This window comes from Oncorhynchus gorbuscha, linkage group LG26, assembly GCF_021184085.1.
Source record: "Oncorhynchus gorbuscha isolate QuinsamMale2020 ecotype Even-year linkage group LG26, OgorEven_v1.0, whole genome shotgun sequence".
Taxonomy (NCBI): domain Eukaryota; kingdom Metazoa; phylum Chordata; class Actinopteri; order Salmoniformes; family Salmonidae; genus Oncorhynchus; species Oncorhynchus gorbuscha.
In genome coordinates this window covers 20,456,712-20,469,499 of record NC_060198.1, presented here as the reverse complement: position 1 = coordinate 20,469,499, position 12,788 = coordinate 20,456,712, and the positions used below count along the sequence as shown (strand labels likewise).

The following is a 12,788-nucleotide window of genomic DNA, read 5'->3' as shown; positions in this document are numbered from 1 at the left end:
TCTCTCTCTCTCTCTCTCTCGCTCAACCTCTCTCTCTCTCGCTCAACCTCTCTCTCTCTCGCTCAACCTCTCTCTCTCTCAACCTCTCTCTCTCGCTCAACCTCTCTCTCGCTCAACCTCTCTCTCTCTCAACCTCTCTCTCTCAACCTCTCTCTCTCTCGCTCTCTCTCTCTCTCTCTCTCTCTCAACTCTCTCTCTCTCTCGCTCAACCTCTCTCTCTCTCTCGCTCAACCTCTCTCTCTCTCTCTCTCTCTCTCTCTCTCTCTCAACCTCTCTCTCTCTCTCAACCTCTCTCTCTCGCTCAACCTCTCTCTCTCTCGCTCAACCTCTCTCTCTCTCTCGCTCAACCTCTCTCTCTCTCTCGCTCAACCTCTCTCTCTCTCGCTCGCTCTCCTCTCTCTCTCTCGCTCAACCTCTCTCTCGCTCTCTCTCTCTCGCTCAACCTCTCTCTCTCTCAACCTCTCTCTCTCGCTCAACCTCTCTCTCTCTCTCTCTCTCGCTCAACCTCTCTCTCTCTCGCTCAACCTCTCTCTCTCTCAACCTCTCTCTCTCTCTCTCTCTCAACCTCTCTCTCTCAACCTCTCTCTCTCTCTCTCTCTCTCTCTCTCTCGCTCAACCTCTCTCTCAACCTCTCTCTCTCTCGCTCAACCTCTCCTCTCTCTCTCTCTCTCTCGCTCAACCTCTCTCTCGCTCTCTCTCTCTCTCTCCTCTCTCTCTCAACCTCTCTCTCTCTCTCTCTCTCTCAACTCAACCTCTCTCTCTCTCTCGCTCAACCTCTCTCTCTCGCTCAACTCTCTCAACCTCTCTCTCTCGCTCAACCTCTCTCTCTCTCTCGCTCAACCTCTCTCTCTCTCTCTCAACCTCTCTCTCTCTCTCGCTCAACCTCTCTCTCTCTCTCTCGCTCAACCTCTCTCTCTCTCGCTCAACCTCTCTCTCTCTCTCGCTCAACCTCTCTCTCTCGCTCAACCTCTCTCTCTCTCTCGCTCTCAACCTCTCTCTCTCTCTCTCTCTCTCGCTCAACCTCTCTCTCTCTCTCTCTCTCAACCTCTCTCTCTCTCTCTCTCTCTCTCTCTCAACCTCTCTCTCTCTCTCTCTCTCTCTCTCTCTCTCGCTCAACTCTCTCTCTCAACCTCTCTCTCTCTCTCAACCTCTCTCTCTCGCTCAACCTCTCTCTCGCTCTCAACCTCTCTCTCTCTCTCAACCTCTCTCTCTCTCTCTCTCTCAACCTCTCTCCTCTCTCTCGCTCAACCTCTCTCTCTCTCTCTCGCTCAACCTCTCTCTCGCTCAACCTCTCTCTCTCTCTCTCGCTCAACCTCTCTCTCTCTCTCGCTCAACCTCTCTCTCTCTCTCTCGCTCAACCTCTCTCTCTCTCTCAACCTCTCTCTCTCTCTCAACCTCTCTCTCTCTCTCGCTCAACCTCTCTCTCTCTCAACCTCTCTCTCTCTCTCTCTCTCGCTCAACCTCTCTCTCTCTCGCTCAACCTCTCTCTCTCGCTCAACCTCTCTCTCGCTCGCTCAACCTCTCTCTCTCGCTCGCTCAACCTCTCTCTCGCTCAACCTCTCTCTCGCTCAACCTCTCTCTCTCTCAACCTCTCTCTCGCTCAACCTCTCTCGACCTCAACCTCGCTCAACCTCTCGCTCAACCTCTCTCTCTCGCTCAACTCAACCTCTCTCTCTCGCGCTCAACCTCTCTCGCGCTCAACCTCTCTCGCGCTCAACCTCTCTCGCGCTCAACCTCTCTCGCGCTCAATCTCTCTCAATCTCTCTCAACACCTCCTTTCTCAACACCTCCCTTTCTCAACACCTCCCTTTCTCAACACCTCCCTTTCTCAACACTTCCATCTCAACACCTCTCTCATCTCTCCAGCTCCCTGTCCTCTCTCATCTGAGTGCCATCATTGATAGGGTGGTGCACTTTGAGAACCATCCCCCTCTCTTTCAACCTTTCTCTCTTTGAAAAAGAGACGCTTCTCTTTGTGACAAGCCCTAAAAATAAAGCCCTTCTGTGCCCCTGTAAAAACAAGTGCATGCCAAAAAATACTTACTACAAAATAGGCCAGGGGAGAACTTACATGCGATATTTCATCATTGTAACCCGTTTGGTGATTTTTCATGATGATATTACTGTGTTATTTCATCATCCACGTCAAAACCAGGTAGGAATACAAATTGATCATACTGTAAGGTATGCAGGGCATGAATAAATGTGCAGTGATACATGACACTGTAATAACCAAAAGGAACTATAGGCTGAAAACTATATGTTACAAAAGGGAGTATATGTTGCATGGGCACGGTTTATGTCTTTACATGTGTAGGCCGTCATTGTAAATAAGAATTTGTTCTTAACTGACTTGCCTTGTAAAATAAAAGGTTACACATACAATGACACGTGAAAGTGTTATGGGATACCAGCGAAAGTAGCAAGACAGAGGCCTTCACCGAGTGAAAAGCATCCAAACGTGAAATGACAACATATGAACTGCGATGAGGATGAGACAACACAAAAACAGAGGTAAAATATGGGCAAAAATAAGAACAGAAGTACCATGTTTGATCTTGCAGTGTAGTATTGTTCTTCCACACAGTCCAAAAAAATCGTCAGAGTCAGGCTGTTTAGTAGACAGACCAAGAAAATACAGATTATTCACAGTCATGGGGTATTTAAAAATAATCACACAGTTTAACACAGTTTTAAAAAAAAGTTGTTTAACTTCTTTGAAGGGATGGGATGAAAGTTGGGTTAAAAAAATGTATAAACATATATTTTTTTAAACACACATAAGGGGTGAGAGACTCAAAAGGCTGGCCAAGGTGCCAAAAGGATACCATGCAAGTGGGGCCTTCAGAAAATAATATTTCATGGACTTGCACCTCTAAAATAAGTGGCCGATCTTCCCCTCCAACCAAAGCACATCAAAGACAGAAGTTGAGAGAGAGAGAAAGTGCGTGGTATTACAAACCTACGATTTTGTAGCAGTTGATAAAAATAAATAAACATTCCTTGCAAAGAAATATACAAATATATTTAGAATAAATTTAGTCCCCCAAATGTGTTTGTGTGTGTGTGTGTGGGGGGGGGGGGGCTTTATAAAATTTAAAAAAGCATAAAAGAAGAAAATACTTCAAGACTGGAGGATTGGAAATGATTGTTGATTAACGCTCACACACACCCATTCAAACCCTGCTACATTTAAACACTGTTTAGACTCGGTTAGATATTTAATTGGAAGGGTTAGAAAATGTATTTAACAATGTGAGACTCTCACCCCTTCGGTATTTTGAAGTCAACATACAAACTACAACTCGTAATTGTTGACAGTGGGTACGTCCCAAATGACACCCTATTCCATATATACCTTTGACCACGGACAATATGGTGTCATTTGGAGCGCATGATCTGGGTTTCCAATATATCTTTGTATGCAGGCGTCTGTCGTCGCTATTATACCACATACAGTTAATATAGTCTATATAACATGTCACCAAATACTATAGTTGTTATGCAGGTGAATGAGGACCCAAAAGCGACTTGGCGAAAACAGAGTCTTTAATCCAGTTTAAGGAAATAGCAATACTCCTAGACAAATCGGAGCGGTAAATAAAGCATAAAAAACAATTCCACTCGTAATCACGAGAACTGACTGGAGACTCGATAATAAACTGCAGGTTGCCTCGGGAAGGCACTTGACCGTAGCAGACTCAGACACCTGCTCACCACGCAGCATCTGAGGGAAACACGACACGACAGGGCGATACAAAGACACAGCACGGTGAACAATATACAAGGATCCGACAGGGCAGAAACGGAAAACAAGGGGAGAAATAGGGACTCTAATCAGGGGAAAAGATAGGGAACAGGTGTGGGAAGACTAAATGATTGATTAGGGAATAGGAACAGCTGGGAGCAGGAACGGAACGATAGAGAGAAGAGAGAGAGGGAGGGAGAGAGAAAAAGGGGAACGAACCTAAAAGACCAGCAGGGGGAAAACGAACAGAAGGAAAAGCAAAATGACAAGACAATATAAGACAAAACATGACAGTACCCCCCACTCACCGAGCGCCTCCTGGCGCACTCGAGGAGGAATCCTGGCGGCAACGGAGGAAATCATCAATCAGTGAACGGTCCAGCACGTCCCGAGACGGAACCCAACTCCTCTCCTCAGGACCGTAACCCTCCCAATCCACTAAGTATTGGTGACCCCGTCCCCGAGAACGCATGTCCATGATCCTACGTACCTTGTAAATAGGTGCGCTCTCGACAAGGACGGGAGGGGGAGGGAAGACGAACGGGGGTGCGAAGAAAGGGCTTGACACAGGAGACATGGAAGACAGGATGGACGCGACGAAGATGTCGCGGAAGAAGCAGTCGCACAGCGACAGGATTGACGACCTGGGAGACACGGAACGGACCAATGAACCGCGGAGTCAACTTACGAGAAGCTGTCGTAAGAGGAAGGTTGCGTGTGGAAAGCCACACTCTCTGGCTGCAACAATACCTTGGACTCTTAATCCTACGTTTATTGGCGGCTCTCACAGTCTGTGCCCTGTAACGGAAAAGTGCAGACCTCACCCTCCTCCAGGTGCGCTCACAACGTTGGACAAACGCTTGAGCGGAGGGAACGCTGGACTCGGCAAGCTGGGATGAGAACAGAGGAGGCTGGTAACCCAGACTACTCTGAAACGGAGATAACCCGGTAGCAGACGAAGGAAGCGAGTTGTGAGCGTATTCTGCCCAGGGGAGCTGTTCTGCCCAAGACGCAGGGTTTCTGAAAGAAAGGCTGCGTAGTATGCGACCAATCGTCTGATTGGCCCTCTCTGCTTGACCGTTAGACTGGGGATGAAACCCGGAAGAGAGACTGACGGACGCACCAATCAAACGACAGAACTCCCTCCAAAACTGTGACGTGAATTGCGGACCTCTGTCTGAAACGGCGTCTAACGGGAGGCCATGAATTCTGAACACATTCTCGATGATGATTTGTGCCGTCTCCTTAGCGGAAGGAAGTTTAGCGAGAGGAATGAAATGTGCCGCCTTAGAGAACCTATCGACAACCGTAAGAATCACAGTCGAGAAGGAATGGGGAGCGGTCTGAGACGACCGGCAGGAGGAGAGTTACCTGACTTAGTCTGCGCGCAGTCCGAACAAGCAGCCACGAAACGGCGCGTGTCACGCTCCTGAGTCGGCCACCAAAAGCGCTGGCGAATAGAAGCAAGAGTGCCTCGAACATCGGGATGACCAGCTAACTTGGCAGAGTGAGCCCACTGAAGAACAGCCAGACGAGTGGAAACAGGAACGAAAAGAAGGTTACTAGGACAAGCGCGCGGCGACGCAGTGTGCGTGAGTGCTTGCTTAACCTGTCTTTCAATTCCCCAGACTGTCAACCCGACAACACGCCCATAAGGAAGAATCCCCTCGGGATCAGTAGAAGCCACAGAAGAACTAAAAAGACGGGATAAGGCATCAGGCTTGGTGTTCTTGCTACCCGGGCGGTAAGAAATCACAAACTCGAAACGAGCGAAAAATAATGCCCAACGAGCTTGACGAGCATTAAGTCGTTTGGCAGAACGGATGTACTCAAGGTTCTAATGGAGTGTCCAAACGACAAAAGGAACGGTCGCCCCCTCCAACCACTGTCGCCATTCGCCTAGGGCTAAGCGGATGGCGAGCAGTTCGCGGTTACCCACATCATAGTTGCGTTCAGATGGCGACAGGCGATGAGAAAAATAAGCGCAAGGATGAACCTTATCGTCAGACTGGAAGCGCTGGGATAGAATGGCTCCCACGCCTACCTCTGAAGCGTCAACCTCGACAATGAATTGTCTAGTGACGTCAGGAGTAACGAGGATAGGAGCGGACGTAAAACGTTCTTTTAGAAGATCAAAAGCTCCCTCTCATAGGGAAGCCAGGGCCCTAGAAGCCTCCCTACCAAAAACTGAACGGTCAAAAACCTGAATCATCTCCTCTTTAAAGTTCTGGTAATTGTTTGAACAATCAGCCCTTGCCTCCCAGATAGCTGTGCCCCACTCTCGAGCCCGGCCAGTAAGGAGTGAAATGACGTAAGCAACCCGAGCTCTCTCTCTAGAGTATGTGTTGGGTTTGAGAGAGAACACAATATCACACTGGGTGAGAAAGGAGCGGCACTCCTTGGGCTGCCCGGAGTAGCAAGGTGGGTTATTAACCCTAGGTTCCGGAGGCTCGGCAGACCAGGAAGTAACAGGTGGCACGAGACGAAGACTCTGGAACTGTCCAGAGAGGTCGGAAACCTGAGCGGCCAGGTTCTCCATGGCATGACGAGCAGCAGACAATTCCTGCTCGTGCCTGCCGAGCATGGCTCCTTGGATCTCGACGGCATTGTTACGAGCGTCTGTAGTCGCTGGGTCCATTCTTTGGTCGGATCCTTCTGTTATGCAGGTGAATGAGGACCCAAAAGCGACTTGGCGAAAACAGAGTCTTTAATCCAGTTTAAGGAAATAGCAATACTCCTAGACAAATCGGAGCGGTAAATAAAGCATAAAAAACAATTCCACTCGTAATCACGAGAACTGACTGGAGACTCGATAATAAACTGCAGGTTGCCTCGGGAAGGCACTTGACCGTAGCAGACTCAGACACCTGCTCACCACGCAGCATCTGAGGGAAACACGACACGACAGGGCGATACAAAGACACAGCACGGTGAACAACATACAAGGATCCGACAGGGCAGAAACGGAAAACAAGGGGAGAAATAGGGACTCTAATCAGGGGAAAAGATAGGGAACAGGTGTGGGAAGACTAAATGATTGATTAGGGGAATAGGAACAGCTGGGAGCAGGAACGGAACGATAGAGAGAAGAGAGAGAGGGAGGGAGAGAGAAAAAGGGGAACGAACCTAAAAAGACCAGCAGGGGGAAAACGAACAGAAGGAAAAGCAAAATGACAAGACAATATAAGACAAAACATGACAATAGTATGCCTCATCCAAAATACAATGCACAGTTATGGTATGATAGCAGTGCAATCGCAATGGCCATGGAAATTGTGAGGTTCTGAATTTAAACAGTCATTATTGTTGCAACGCGTGATTTGGTTGGTCGAAAAGTGTGAAATGTTGATGGGCAAGTCTGTGCGTGTGCTTGTGTTTGTGTGTGTTAGAGTCACTCACTGCTGGTTCGTGATGAGGTTTAGTCTCCTTCCTAAGCAGGGGATCAAACCTGACTTGAATGACTATCAGTGTTAAAAAATTAAACAGAGAATTAAACAAACTGCAGTACTAAAAAATGAACACACAACACATTTCTAAATATAGTCACAGTGGCCTGGCAATAAAAAAATAAAAACCTGCATGACTCGAACAGCAACATAAGCACAAAATATCACTAAAGATTGCTTACGGGCATATTACTACTAGTGCAGGCACTTTCCCTCCTATATAATCTCTGTGGGTACTGAGTCAAAACTAAATGGCAAAGATTAAGACCCTCAGATATAGAGCCGCTGAATGAACAGTAAGCAGTTCCCCATGCGCCTTTTTTGCACATGCAGGGCGAATATTCAAGTCTCTTGGGAAGTGATGCTCAGCGACTCAGTGAGTGACAAAAAGGAGAGCTGGAAAGATAAGGAGCGAGTGCAGGGAAGAGGCAGAGAGAGGAAGAAGTGGTTTTCCATACTTAACCACAAAAGGTCATGAGAAGGACCACTCAAGAAGACATTTGAAAAGCTTTCGTTACATTGTTATAAACGTGACATTATAGGTGTCATAACCAGTCACAGTGACCTTTGTGGCTACTCACTTGACGCAGTCGTAAATAAAAATGATTTGTATAATTTCAGCCAGTTGTTTTGAAAGTAGAGCTCAAAACCCAAAACGGGTTCCCGAATATAGTTCACAATTGTGTACAACGTCAGTGCATGTGGGGTGTGCATGTTGGGCTCACCTCGCAACCTCATTGGACAATACTGTGCTGACCTGAATCCTGCCTCCCACTTTAACCTTGCAACCTTACTGCACCTCATTCCACCTGCCAATAAACATTCTCTTTCAAGTTCTGTTGTTGCAGGCTAGCTCCCGTTGTAGGGTATGGTCCCATCAGACTAATATGGCAAATGAGCAAGCAAATGTTATAAAGTAAGTTTAAACAACGGAAAGTGTACACTTCTACAATACATGACCATAAGTTTGTGGACACCTGCTCATCAAATATCTCATTCCAAAATCATGGTTATTAATATGAAGTTGGTCCCCCTTTGCTGCTATAACAGTCTCCACTCTGCTCGGAAGGCTTTCCACTAGATGACGGAACATTGCTGCGGGGACTTGCATCAGGCACTGATGTTGGGCAATTAGGCCTGGCTCGCAGTCGGCGTTCCAATTCATCCCAAAAGTGTTTGATGAGGTTGAGGTCAGGGCTCTGTGCAGGCCATTCAAGTTCACCACACCGATTTTGGGAAACCATTTTACTTTGTGCACAGGGAAATTGTCACGCTGTAACTGTTTCCACAAAGTTGGAAGCACATAATTGTGTAGAATATTATTGTATGCTGTAGTGCTAAGATTTCCCTTCACTGAAACTAAGGGGCCTGATTTGAACCATGAAAAACAGCCCCAGACCGGTATTCCCCATCCACCAAAATTTACAGTTGGCACTATGCATTGGGGCATGCAACGTTCTCCTGGCATCCGCCAAAACCAGATTTGTCTGTCGGTGGTGAAGCATGATTCATCACTCCAGGGAACGAGTTTCGCGGCTGAACGTTAGACGTTTCCACTTCATAATAACAGCACTTACAGTTGATCATGGCAGCCCTAGCAGGGCAGAAATTTGACGAACTGACTTGTTGGAAAGGTGGCATCCTATGACGGTGCCTGAGCTCTTCAGTAAGGCCAGTCTACTGCCAATGTTTGTCTATTAAGACTGCATGCTGTGTGCTCAATTTTAGACACTGCTCAGCAACGGGTGTGGCTGAAATAGCCAAATTCACTAATTTGAAGGGGTGTCCATCTACTTTTGATTATATAGTTGCATCAAATGTCCTACTCCTTGAAAGTCAATCGGGGGAGAAGGGCGTGACGCTTGGCATTCAAGCCAAAGAGTTCAATCTTGGTTTCATCAGACCTGAGAATTTTGTTTCTTATGGTCTCAGAGTCCTTTAGCTGCCTTTTGGCAAAAAAAATAAATGTCCTCTCACTGTCAACTGTGTTTCTTTTCAGCAAACTTAAAATGTGTAAATAATTGTATGAACATAACAAGATTCAACAAGTGAGACATAAACTGAACAAGTTCCAGAGACATGTGACTTACAGAAATGGAATAATGTGTCCCTGAACAAAGGGGGGCTATCTGGTGTGGCCAGCAGCTGCATTAAGTACTGCAGTGCATCTCCTCCTCATGGACAGCACCAGATTTGCCAGTTCTTGCTGTGAGATGTTACCCCACTCTTCCACCAAGGCACCTGCAAATTCCCGGACATTTCTGTCCCTTGCCCTCACCCTCCGATCCAACAGGTCCCAGACGTGCTCAATGGGATTGAGATCCGGGCTCTTCGCAGGCCATGGCAGAACACTGACATTCCTGTCTTGCAGGAAATCACACACAGAACGAGCAGTATGGCTGGTGGCATTGTCATGCTGGAGGGTCATGTCAGGATGAGCCTGCAGGAAGCGTGCCACATGAGGGAGGAGGATGTCTTCCCTGTAACGCACTGTGTTGAGATTGCCTGCAATGACAACAAGCTGGTGTAACTCGGGCAGATGTTGCTGCCATCCTATACCTGTCCCGCAGGTGTGATGTTCGGATGTACCGATCCTGTGCAGGTGTTGTTACATGTGGTCTGTCACTGCGAGGATGATCAGCTGTCCGTCCTGTCTCCCTGTAGCGCTGGCTTAGGCATCTCACAGTACAGACATTGCAATCTATTGCCCTGGCCACATCTGCAGTCCTCATGCCTCCTTGCAGCATTCCTAAGGCATGTTCACGCAGATGAGCAGTAGAAAGGCCTCTTTAGTGACCTAAAATGTCATAACTGTGACCTTAATTGCCTACCGTCTGTAAGCTGTTAGTGTCTTAACGACCGTTCCACAGGCGCATGTTCATTAATTGTTTATGGTTCATTGAACAAACATGGGAAAGTTTGTAGTATACATTTCTTGAGCGCATTATCACGATTCACGAACGGAATGGATGGACGCGTCTTGTATAAACCTTATAGCCTATTGCACAATATATTACAAAATTAAAATAAAATACAAGATCGCTGGTTCAAACCCCTGATCCAACTCGGTGAAAAATCTGTCAATGTGCCCTTGAGCAAGGTACTTAACCCTAATGGCTACTGTAAATCAATCTGGATATGAGTGTCTGCTAGTATACTAAAAAATGTCAAAATATATAACTTCTAATTTCAGATGTTTTCTAACTTATGATGGATTTGATCCATGTATTTTAGCTGCTATCAAAACAACTAATGGTAAGCCATGCAGGCACTTGAAAACTTGCTTCAGAGCGCAATACATGACAGGCACGAGTGCGTAATCTCATGCACTAAATGATGGCAGGTTAGAATGTAAGGATTCAGATGCTTTTTCCGCTTGGAGAGAACTGTAGAACATTTATTATGCATGTATGAGCCATACATTGATACGTTGAGTCCAAAACAGAAGGTTTAAAAAAAAAAAGATTGTTTTCCATCTTCCAGAAGATCTAACCATGTAACCTTTCAGTGTTGTATCATTTGACATGTCATGACTAAGGCTGTAGCGGTCACAAATTACTGTCAGACTGTGATTGTTAAGCAAATAAACTGTCAGTCTCACGGTAATTTACCGTTAATTAACAAACACATTTTGCATCTCCTGGCTTCCACACATAATCCATGTAATATAGCCTACACCTTCACAATAAATATGTTATTTATTTTAGACAGGCCTAATGAAGCATGATATGAAGAAGATGTAGTATATTTCAGAAGAACAGAATAGCATATTCTGAGTTGTCCTGAGGTCCTGATCTGGCTATGCCAAATGGCTGTGGGCTACACTAGTTCATTTAGCAGACAAGATTTGAATCGGTGGCATTATTTTATAGTATGAAGAATACAATTTAACAAATCTGAATAAACAATTTGAGGGAGTGAGCACATGCGGCTATTCTGTGTTAAGCGTTTAACAAAGAAATAGGTATTCCTACATGCTTAATTTAGAGTTATTTAACTTCAACTTTAGTTCTACAAACGTTAGGCTATATGTTTTGATTTTTAATACATTGTAAGGCTGCATGATGGGACTAAAAAAATAGCTTGAAAGGCATGAGCTCTGCATTGTTTTTTTTGTGCAGGCTGTACACACTACATGTGTTTTTTTGTCACAATTTGACAAGCACTTGATAATGCCTCGGAATTTCACGGCGGAATCCCCTTTGTGTGGCTGTAATGCACCCTAAAAAAAATATTTTGCGGCCAGCGGCCATTGTGCACTTCTCCCTGAGTGATGCCTGCTCCATCAAGTGATCTGGTCTTTCTCACAAGCTACAAGTGAAGACCGACACATCGGGCACCCACCTGCGTGCGTCCATATCCAATTTTGAGGAGCAAATTGAGGATATTTGACTGTCCACATTTAACTTTTCGTCAGCCAACAAGATGAGTAGGCCTAACGAACAGTGAAAGCATTAGCCTATGTCAATCTACTATCCCCCATAGTACAAAGGTTAACCTATTCTATTCTGTGCGAGAAATAAATATTCCAAACATAGTCTGGGACAGTTGCGGGATGCGATAAATCCCAAATTAATATAACCACTACCATCAAAAAAACATTTTTTTTAAGCAATTTGGCTGATGCAACAGATCAGAAAGTTTATCAACATTTTAAGCTAAGCGATAAGGCTATTTCTTCACATTATAAGCACAGCAATGCGCACATGGTAGTATTATTTCAATAAGTGTGAATGTTACATTAGCGGAATTATTATCAAAAATGACCGCAAATGCAATTATCCATGTAATGCTTTTATTATAAAGGTGCATAAGGTGAAAATGACCTTCCCCAAACTTGAAACTCTAGCGCTGCTTATGTATTCCCGTTGACCACTTTAGTTGTGATACAAACCTTAAAACATATACACCTATGGACTAGGCTACATGACATGTGACTATGATTCAAAAAGTAGCAAACACAAAGGCATTGTGAATGATGACCAGCTTAAGAAACCAGTGATAATATATAATTCACAAGTAATTGGCTAATATTGTCACCCATCAGACTATTCTTGATTTAATATAGTTTTTACATATACTAAATAATATATGTGTGAAATATGTTTTGATTTAGAATGGACCATAATCAAGCACCTGTATCGAAACAGGGCCGGCAGGAAAAAAATACATGTAATCTATGCACTTAATGTCATGTTTTGTCTTATATTGTCTTGTCATTTTGCTTTTCCCTCTGTTCGTTTTCCCCCTGCTGGTCTTTTTAGGTTCGTTCCCCTTTTTCTCTCTCCCTTCCTCTTTCTCTTCTCTCTATCGTTCCGTTCCTGCTCCCAGCTGTTCCTATTCCCCTAATCAATCATTTAGTCTTCCCACACCTGTTCCCTATCTTTTTCCCTGATTAGAGTCCCTATTTCTCCCCTTGTTTTCCGTTTCTGCCCTGTCGGATCCTTGTCTATTGTTCACCGTGCTGTGTCTGTGTATCGCCCTGTCGTGTCGTGTTTCCCTCAGATGCTGCGTGGTGAGCAGGTGTCTGAGTCTGCTACGTTCAAGTGCCTTCCCGAGGCAACCTGCAGTTCATGATCGAGTCTCCAGTCTGT

The 12,788-nt window shown here is 45.6% G+C and overlaps 1 pseudogene; it reads right to left on the bottom strand.

Moving 5' to 3' along the window:
* Window positions 1–12,788, bottom strand: part of LOC124016488 — a 126,431-nt pseudogene that overhangs the window by 52,899 nt on the left and 60,744 nt on the right.